The sequence below is a fragment of the Cyprinodon variegatus genome, unplaced genomic scaffold (assembly GCF_000732505.1).
Source record: "Cyprinodon variegatus isolate N-32 unplaced genomic scaffold, C_variegatus-1.0 Scaffold760, whole genome shotgun sequence".
Classification (NCBI taxonomy): domain Eukaryota; kingdom Metazoa; phylum Chordata; class Actinopteri; order Cyprinodontiformes; family Cyprinodontidae; genus Cyprinodon; species Cyprinodon variegatus.
The window spans coordinates 403,051-414,005 of NW_015151213.1; the positions used below are offsets into that span (position 1 = coordinate 403,051).

General features: G+C 35.2%; 1 long non-coding RNA gene across 1 annotated transcript; it reads left to right on the forward strand.

Annotated features, from left to right (window-relative positions):
* Positions 1-695: 695 nt before the first annotated feature.
* LOC107098234 lies at positions 696-1,419 on the forward strand. The gene is made up of 3 exons (XR_001481871.1): positions 696-854; positions 966-1,086; positions 1,173-1,419. It is a non-coding gene; the product is annotated as an uncharacterized LOC107098234 (long non-coding RNA).
* The last annotated feature ends 9,536 nt before the right edge of the window (positions 1,420-10,955 follow it).

Here is a 10,955-nt window from a genome sequence, read left to right on the forward strand (position 1 = left end):
TAGATACATTTACCTCCAAAAAATGTGATGAAATATAAGCCTAATCAGGCTGCTAGAAGCAGACTTGGAGTAACGAACAGGCTTGTGTTGTACCTTTTTTCAACCATTATTTACACAATACAGTCAAGGGGCCACATTGAACCATTTCTGTTTTTTTTTTAGTCTAAAAATAGTTTAAAATATATAAATTTAACCGTAAGAACTATCTGAGGCCATAACCCAGAAATATGCTCTACCTCCTGTTGAACACATAAAATCATATAAATAATCTATGGAGGCTCATCTTTGTAATGTAACAGGGATACTTTATGGCTCATTCTTGGTGATCTTTAGCTTTTTCTCTAACAGGACAACATGCCGATCGATTTAATGTGAATAATGACACTTTTTTGGAAAGCAATGTGGACTCTTTCACAGAAGTTTCAGCTGCAGTGAGAGTTTTTAAGGCCATGCCAATTTCCAAAAAGAAGGGAAGCTTGTGTCCTCCAGGATGCGAGAGCCACTAAGAATGTGCATGAGTTTCAAATCAGATTTAACTGCATTTTTTTTGGAAGGGGGATGGGGTACATTTCAGTATCTTGTCCCATGACAGCACTTGGATCACGGGTGTAAAACGCTGATGAAGTTTTCTTGATGTAATTTAGAGAGGTATGTTCTCTAAAGGCTTCTTGTGAAGCTCTAATACAAAAATCTGGTGACCAGTTTGCTGCTTCATATTAACTTCCCTCCTGCTTTCTGGGTAAAACTGCACAGATCCAGGACAAACCATCATTCTGGAGCAACGCTGTCAAACATAACCATGCTCTCCTATCGTATAGCAGCCTTCTTTATCTTAGTGCTCTTACTTCTTCATGGTGAGTTTTGTTTTTGCAGATCCTCATAGTTCTCGGCTCATCTGTGGACTTTTAGGATGTTTTTCTTTTTATTGCAAAGACTCATAGAAAATTGCTGGGTTTTGTTCACAGTTGTTGAAAATGAAGCAGCATCATTTCCTTGGTCCTGTCCCAGCCTCAGCGGAGTGTGCAGGAAGGTTTGCCTTCCAACAGAGCTGTTCTTTGGACCTCTGGGCTGTGGCAAAGGCTTCTTGTGAGTATCGTTCTATAGATGCTTTATGTGAAAGCTCATATATTATAGTAGAAGGAATTCAATCTGTTTTATTTTTCCTTTCTTAGGTGCTGTGTTTCTCATTTTTTATGAGGAGGACAGGTTTGATCTGCAGTGATCCAGTCACACTAAAAGATGCTCCATGCATTAAAGATAGAGAGAAGCAGGCAAAACGCTTTGTTTGGCTTTTTAACAGGTGGACTTTGTCACTTTTTAATCAACTGCTCTTGTTTTGTTGCTGTTGTTGCTCATTTTGATCTGACATTAATGTTGTTTTGAATGAAATATGCTAAGCTTTTTTATTTTTTATTTTAATTTTTTAAAATTTAGTTTTTGTGGGTTTTTTTTAATTACAAACGTGTTTTGACATAAGTTATCAAAGTCGTTTCTTTCTTTCAGTCCTTATATCTAGTAAAAGCGTCACATGTATGGAGTGCATTTTGTTCCATCATTGTTGCAAAGAACATGAAAAAAATTCCATCCAAAAATGAAAGTAGGAAAGACATATTGATATAAAAAGGCTTTGAAAGGATCTTGTCTGTTTTCTGGAATAATAAATTTTTTATAAATTTTTTCCATATTTTTTTTATATTATTTTAATACGATTTCTCTATTTCAGAATGAGTGTAATGAATTATATTCTTTTCTAATTTTGTTTTAAAGATTTCATTTCACTTCTTGGGAGCACTTTCCTCTGGAGCAAGGACCGAAACCGCATTCCTATCGGTCTGCATTCATGTTGGCAAAATTTTTAGTGTTTTGTTTTGAGCTTGAAGAGAACAGAATGTGATCTATAAAACAATTAAGAAAGAATGCACTTTCTAAAACTCTAAATTTGAAAAAACAAAATTTGTAAAAATATAATCAGAGAAAATAAAACTGCTCTCAAAAGCCCATTTTGAGTCAGAAATATTTCAAAGGTTCAGTTCTTGATTGCATTTTTTTTTTTTTTTTTTTTCAAAATTTGATTAGGATTTACACCAATAATGGAACAAAATTGATGCCACACAAGGTAGCCTGGTATCGCACAACTGATGAGCAGAAGGAAGGCTATACTCTTTAAAGGTCCCAGTCCATCACAAACCAACACTGGGATGAGATCACCAAACATTTATGTTTTTAGATGCTCTAGAGAACCCAGAAAAAAATTACACTTTACAAAAAAAGACCCAAACCAGGATTCAATCCTTCAGACTTTTTTTGCTGCAAGTTACAATTTTTCTTGAATGTTTTGTGGAACGTTCCCACATTTTTCAAATGAAAATTTTGCAAAAATCATGAAAACTGTGTTTGGTGTTTTTTCTTTTTTAAATTGTGTTTTAGGATTAGATGTAGAGATGAGAGCAGGAATTATGTTTATATTACATGGGTGAGAGGCAGCTGCATAGAGCTTGGAATCCAGAGGTTCTGAGTTCAAGCCCCACTCCCACAGACTGCCACTCTGAGTCTCTGAGCAAGACCCTTAAGCCCACAAATCGCACCATGCGCCACACGGTGGCAGCCCACTGCTCCACAAGTGGATGGGTTAAGAGGCCTAGGATTTCCTTCTTCATTTCTAAAATATAGTTAAAATCAGAAATAATGCATTTCTTACATCAAGGCTGGACTATTTATTTCTTTACAATCAGTAAGTCCACAAAACATAGTTAAATGCTTTAAGCTTATCAAACGCTGCAGCAAAGGTTTTGATAATAATCATATAGAGAAATTTTTTTTTTCTAGCATCCTTGGTTCCTTCTTAAATCCAAAATCCCCCAACAAGTTTCCCTCTTATATACAAAACGATCATCAACGATCTAATTGTCAATTATGTTCCTAATGGAACACTTTCAAACTGCATGTTTAGTGGTTCACAGGCAGATCTTTTTTGTTTTTAGGCTTATCTCCTGTTTGTCAACACCAGGTTTTAGCATGTGAGGCAAACACCCTGCCTAAGACTAGATTTAAAACTTTCTGCATTAGGAAATTTTCTTAAATAGTACAAATAAAATGGCCTTCACTCAATCTGCGTATTGGATCTGAAGAGGAGAAACACAAACCAACCCTCGGACATGCATACCATCTGCATTCTAATATGTTCTCCCAAGAATACATGGTGCACATTCTCTTAATACCACAGTTGTTTACAAGTTGTGTCAAATAACAATAGCCCCACAGATGACAGATACCTGGGTGCCTTCACTTTAAGCCTGGATGAAACCTTCTTAAACTCTCCTTATAACTATGAGTGCTAAAACAGGAGCTTGAACCTAAAACACAGATCTCACATGTAAGTCTCTTTGTATTTCCTCATTTTGTTGACATCCCAGTGGGATTAAAAGAGCTGACTGTGCACAAATCAGTCTACAGTTGTAAGGATTGAACACTATAAAAAAAATGTTAGTAAAAAACCTACTTTCTAACTGTTCTGTGAAACTATCCTGAGCTATATCTATAGAAATGCTGTTATAGATTTAGGCTGCTGAAGGACATGATGACCCCTTTTCTTCTACTGTTTTCCAATTTTTTGCATTACTTGCAATTAATTAAACGTTTTGCTTTTTCCTCATGCTGATTCCATCCTGTTCACACGATGAAACCACTAAAGAAGGACTACTTTAGAATCAGAATCAGACGGTGAAGACAAAATAGATATGTATACAGAATACAGAATCTATACCATATAAAATATACAATATATAGTATAAAGCTATATACACAGTAGACTGTATGTTAATGTAACATAGGAGATGCAACATTGGTTTAGCTTCTAGGTCCTGAATGGACCTTCTATTAACTTCTTTCTTTTAAATCATATAGAAAGTGCTTTTGGACTAATGCATCTCTGTCATTTGTGTTTCTGCTCTTTCTTCTAAAATCCCCAGTCGGTCATGGTAGAAACCCATTAAGCTTGATTATGTCAGAGCTTGAGGAGTTTAGAATAATCAGAGTGCAAGCAGAGCTCTGAAATGAAGATAATTTTACTAAAAATAAACCTATAACAAAACATTTAAGAAGAAAAGGGGCAAAATGAAAACAGAGCAGAAAATGGTGCATATTGGCTGGATTTCACAAGGAGCGTGCTACAGCTGACTGTTTAGTAAATGTGAGAGGAAGAGCTGAGAACAGAGGAAGTAAGTGAGGCAATCAGAGGAGAAGTGAGAACAGCTAGATTTTTTTCCAGGTCTAGATCAGTGTTTCCTAACCGGGGATACCCGTACCTCTAGTGGTTTAAATGCACTGCAAGTGGTACGTGAAAATATTTTATTTCTTAGATAGTAAAATAAAATAGCTTTTATCAAACAAAAAGTAAGTTTTTCTCATTATGTTTGAGTTCACCTTCAGTTGTGACACACATCCAAACCAAGCAGAGGAACAGACTGGATGTAGAGAACAGTCTGGTATCAGCTGAACCATCGGAGCTCATCAAAGCAGCTCAGGTGTTTTGATGAAAACAAAGTAACACTAATTAAGTTAGTCTGATTATATTTTTTGTTCAGCATTTTGTTCCCAATTAATCAGGATTAAATGTGCTTATAAGGGAGTTACTCAGAGAAGCTCCAGTTTAATAAATCTGGGTTTATAATAGGATTTTATTTAGTATTTATTTCAATTCCTTACTAACTTCTTGGCAAAATATAAATTTTGTTTTATTTTGAGATGGAAAGCATAAAAAAATAAAAACTTTTAATGCTCAAATTAAAAGATTACGTAAAACAGTCTTTATTTCAGTTAGTGTGCGTTGCATTTTTGGACAATCATCAACACTTTTGACTGAGAGGGGAACTCCTGGTAACACAAAACCCTCAGTTGCTTTAAATCCAGATTAAAGCATATTTGTCGAGAGGGACCGCTGACTGAGATAGTGAACCATTATTAGTTACGTTTCCAGTCTAATATTCATTCCACTTTCTCAATCATTTTATCATTAAGCCCCCTTTTTTATCTGCCACATTTCTTTTTCACTATTCGTGTTGCTCTATATTACTGTTTTGGTTTTTTTTCACACACAGCACTGCTTTGGATTTGGAATAGTCTTACCTTTGAAATGTGCCATAGAAATAAACTTGTCTTGCCTTAGTTGTGCTTGACCACTCTGAGACCCAGAAGAGCTGTTATAAAATTTCTTAATCTGCTTCCTTAGCTTTACACATATTTTCCTTGGTCATACTGTATCTAAATCTCCAAAATCCATGAAATACACAGTTATATTTAAGATATTTACTTTCTAAAGGACATAAAGCAAACATTAACCAAATAATGTTGGGAAAACATGTCAAAGATAATTTGGTGGTAACTTTAAGCAGACATTTATAGAAATATTACAACATGCTACCTTTGCATTAATGTTGTTTTTAGTTGCTTTCCAACAAAGGAAGAATTAATAATCGTGCAAGAAAGATGCGGGATGTACACTGTGGCGTTATACCTGACAATCTTGTTATGCTCTGCTCCATCCATTTAAAATGAATAAAAATAAGATAAGATAGAAATAAAATGTTTGGGGGAGTCAATAAACAGTTTCTCTTTTCAAAAGACCCATTTAAATCCGGCTGACAGTAAACAAAATCAATGCTAATAAGCAGCACCTTTTTGCAGATGACACCCATTACTTGTTTTTCACATGCTAAAGGGGGACCACAAATCTAACGACTGATCGTTGGTGAAATTTAACTCTGTAAAGGGTTAGAACTTCCTTACCTCATTGTTTATCACTCCCTTTAACCTCATTTCAAGGCCCTCTGTTCAAAATGCAGCCCATCTTTATTGCATGAGATATAACCGTTAAGTCTTTAAACGTTTTCCATGGAGAATAATATTCACATGCCATGAAATTTGTTTTGCTCCCATATAAAATAAATTTGCTGCAAATGCCCCTTTTCTAGTGATTGTCTATTTAGCTTCAGTTTCACTCAGTTTAGCTCCACTGCTTTCACTATACACTCTGAAAATGGATGAGAGTTGCAGGAAACAAAGTTCATGCAAAGGTTGTGATTTTTCAAAAACAAACTTGGTGTTAAAACTTGAAACCCCTCGTTCAGACTCTGACCCATCTGAACGGGTATGCATATTTTGGAGAGAGAAGGACCAGTTCTACAGCGGAACTGGTCCCTGCTGACCCCAGTCTAGAACCACACATGGCAATAAGACTTCTTACTTTTCTGTAATAATACAGAATGTGATGAGATAGCTTAAAGATAAAGTAACTAAATATATTGCATTGTAATGTCGATTGCATTTATGATTCAGTAAAGAAATTTTAACCTTAATGTTGACAAAGACAGTTGATAAAGATGGTGTTAAAAGAAAAATGACATTAAATATTCTGTATAGAGAGGCTAACCAGATGTCTCTTTGCAGGTGGCCACTCTGGTTTGGAAATAGAGTAGATTATTTTGAGAATAGTTACTTTCACACAGAACCTTCCCCGGTTGAGCAGTCATATTTTTATGCAATTTTCCTAAAATAATATAATAGAATATTTCACGTGTCATGCTGGTGATACAAGATACAAGATATCTGTCTAAAAAGCTAAAGCAAGGAGGTGAAACTGTTGCATGAGGTTTGAGTCAACCTTATTTTCGCTCGGTTTTTGTCAACACCTTTAAAACCGATCTTTCTCTGTATGTGCCTGTGGAAACTATCACTTCCTCTGCGCTGCATCTGTGGTTAAGGTTCCTATGAAGTACAACCCAGGATCAAATGTGATCTATTTTTTTCATGCTACATGCACACATTTGATAAAAATTTTGAACTGAATGCTAACATCTGAAATAAAAATTTTCCTCCAAACTAGTTTTGTGAAATTGAAATTCCACACTGTGGGACCATAGAACCATTGCTTATCTTATCTTCTATTTAAGAATTTAAACAATTAAGCAAACAATTATGAGCCTCCTGGGTGTCTAAAACAAGATTTTCCTTAAAATTAGAAAATGCTGGCAGGTGAGTATTTGAAAAAAATATTTATTTATTTATTTATTTATTTATTTATTTATTTATTTATTTATTTATTTATTTATTTATTTATTTATTTATTTGATAATAAAGGTTTCAAACAGCATTCTCATATCGCACCAGCTGGTGGCGGTAGTGAGTTTTCAGTCGTTTGCAAGTTAACAGCCAGCAAAACACAGCAACGTTCAAGAAGAAGACGAAAACGGTAGCAAACAAACAAATCCTAGCAGAAAACAGCGAATTTAGCAGGAGAAAAGTGGAGGTTTTATCTCCGCCGGGTTTTCGTTGGATAGATTAGTTCTTGTTTTTAACGAAATATTTGTATACGGGCCTTAAAAGGGAGAGAACAAATGAACCTGTTATCTAACATTTGCTAACTCTAGCCAAGCGTCGGCTAGCCTCAAGTTAATCCTTTTCGTGTGTTTTATTTTCTGTTGGAAGTGTATTTATAAGATTATAAACGGTTTGAACTGTATAGCAAGAACTGCCCGCTTAATTAAATGATTAGTTAAACGTCTGGAGTTTCGATTTCTTCCAACTGAGTTCAGATATAAACAGAGAAATCCGGTAAGTGTCTCAGTAAAATGTCACATAAACATTTTGGCTCAGCGTCATTTAACTTATGTGCCTTTAACAGAAGGTGTTTCTGTAATTCAGCAGTTTACTGTTTTTTTTATTGTTGTTGTTTTTTTTAGTGGAAAAGAAGAATCATTACATTTCTATTAGTGTCAGATCATGATACTGCCTTTATAAGTAGATAAACAAATGGTTAAAGCAGCTGAAGTTCCAGTTAAATTTAATAGGTTTTGTTTGGAAGTTAGTTTATTTATTTTTTTTGTACATGTGAACAACACATCACTAACCTTTGGCTAAACATTCTTTCTGGCAAATGTAGGTCAAAACCATGTATGACAGGTGGAAAGTGCTTTCCTCCTTATCTTTGCTGTGATTCTTATGTAGATCTTTGTCTCCACTATTTCATAAAAGGTTTATTTGCAGGGTCGATTATCCTGAAATTAATCATTTATATTATTTTGGGGTAACTCTGTAAAGGGGTCTAAACATTAACCACACATTTTTACTATCCAAAAATGAGGAATAAGTTCCCTACTGCTTTACTTTGTGTCTTTCTACGGCCTGCATGTAATTTAAGAAAATAGAAAAATGCAGCTCGTACAGACACCCAAAAAGATGACCCCCACAGCTGTGGTTTTTTAGTCCCAAATGCCCTTTGTCATTTAATTTGAAACAAAAGAAATGTAAAACAAATTGCATTAAAGTTTGCATTTTAAAAGGCAGACCTCAATCCCTGCTAAACCTCTGCATGCTGTTTGCCATTTTTAATGTTTATTTGCATATCTCTGAATTACCATCACTAAACAACCTGAATTTACTGTTTGCCTTCAAATGTTAATGTTGATCGTAATCATCAGCACTCATTTCCATTTCAACTACTGGGAGGAATCCTTGGTGAATTTTAAAAAAGGAGAGAAATTCTTAGAGACAAATGTCTGAAAAGTAGAAATTTTGAGCTGCCTTAAATTCTGTAAACAAAAGCTAATATTGACTTTTTTTTTAGTTTAAGCACCTTTGACCTAAACAAACTGCTTTCTAAAAACCACAGCCTTCTCTATTTTTATTTCTTTTGTTTGTTTATAACCAGACATCTGGTTCAAGCTATAGTAGATAGAGATCTGAAGATATATATTTTTATCGTTATTATACTGATTATTTAGATTTCAGGCAAAAATAGTTCAGCCGTAGCAGAAAGCAATGCTTGAATCTTAAAATAAAATCAGATCATTGTCTTGGATATAACACGAATTTTCTACAAAGTAATGAAATGGACATATATTTCAGGTAGCAAAGCAAGTTATTGATTAATGAATTATTCAAAATTTGGTCGATCTTATCTATAAGCAGCATTTGTGTAGCCTGTATTAAACCCGGACTTGAAATAAACAAAAAAACTATTTGTTACACATTTTTAAATGTATTCATAAAATGTTGCAAAACCGGAACCTATTAGGTTATTGACTCTGAAGAAAATGTGTTTATATAAAACTATAAATAAAATGCAGACTATGTTGCTCTGAAACGCTATCAGGGTTATTTGCATCTAGTTTCAATGAAGTGGATAACTCTGACATAGCTCTCTGTGTTTTTAGTTTGATCTGGTGGGAAAGACTTTGTGCTGTTAGCAGAGCATTTCAGCTGGTGGTTCCGGTTGCTCTCAGAACATTAACTCAACACATTGAAGTGCATTAAACCACAAAAGCGTTTCCTGTCTCCCGTACTTGTTGCATATTTTCTTTCTATCATGTTCAAGTTTTTTTTTTTTTTTTATCTAATGTCCTCCATTTTTCTGTTATTGCATCCTCTCCTCTCCAGAGTTCTGCTGCTCCTCAATGCTACGTGACTAAATAGGCTTATTTAGGTGTTACCTTATGGTGTTTATCCAGTGTTTATATTTACAATCAGAACCACATAAAGTTAACTTATTCTTGTTGTCATTAAACAGTGGTGATAATGCTGGACAAGACTCTGGATCCATTCATTTATCTCCCACAGTTTTTGCATTGCTTCTATTGCAAATACCTCTGAACCTCAGTCTAGGAATGAACAACAGCGCCCTCCAATGGACAGCAGTAACATTACAAAACTCCAAAAAATTCAATTAATAGTATTGAGGAAATCTTTATGTAATAAACCATTAACTGACAATTAATCACTAGTCCATTATAAGTTTGCATCCCTAATTTGAGATTTCCTACTTTGCTTTTTGCAACTAAAGAAGGGCTGCGTTGGTCAAATCAAGCACGTTTGAGGTCAGACCTTATTTTCATTGTAGTATGTGTTCTAATAAAAAGCTCTGTTAAGGCTTAAGCAGGAATGTGTATTGATTTGGATAAAAACTTTTTGAATTTGAATTTTGTTAAATTATGTTTTGGAAAATTGAAAAAGTTGCCATGTCACTAACCTTTATTGTAATTTTGGCATTTTTGCTTTTCAATGCAAATGTTTCTCTAAAGCAGTCCATGCAGCCTAAAGTAAAAGATACAACTTTTTACTCTGATGTCATTCAGAAATTTGCCTGTGCAAATTTTCAATAATCTATGTGCCAACCACAAAACCAGAATATATAAGAGGCAGTGAGACTTTTGCTTGTTTTTTCATGAAAAAGTTTTGACAGCTATCTAGGAGTTTTTGTCAGTTCTGGCATCTCTCACTAGTGCCACCTGTATTTGGGGCACTGACGTTCTTGCACACATGGAGGCCCATTCTTTTAGACACATTCCAGGTCAGATTTAAATCGGTGACCCGGTCGCTGGAGTCTGTTGGTTTTGTTTAGTGTAGGTTGTCTACATGGCCATCTAGATCTTGATTAGCCTTCTTATGTAATCACTTTGGGATGATTTTTTTTTAGATGGGTTTTTTGAGTTGGCAGATGAAACAGCAATCCTCCCTCTCTGTTTGATCTCGGTTTTTCTCTTTCAACAAAAATGGCTTCCTTTACCTCTTTCAGCTGTTCTTGAGGTGCAGATGTACTGCTGAATCTGCTGTTTTCAAAATGTCAGAATGACCTAATTATATATAAATGTAAATCCCTTTCTTGTCCCACAATGGGGAAATTCACTCTCTGCATTTAACCCATCCCTTTCGGGAACAGTGGGCTGCCGCTGTGTAGCTCGGGGAGCAGTGTGGGGTTAAGGGTCTTGCTCAGAGGCCCATAGTGGAGGCTGTGGGGATCGAACCGGGTATTTGAATCCTTCTCAGAGCACAAGTGCACTGCTGTAACCACCAACACTCCCCAAAATAAAGTGAAGGGGAAAAATATGATTGTGGTCACGAACCCGTAACTTGCGTAGCAACTTCACAGTTTCTTAACCTGCTGAGCTACAGATTCAAACATA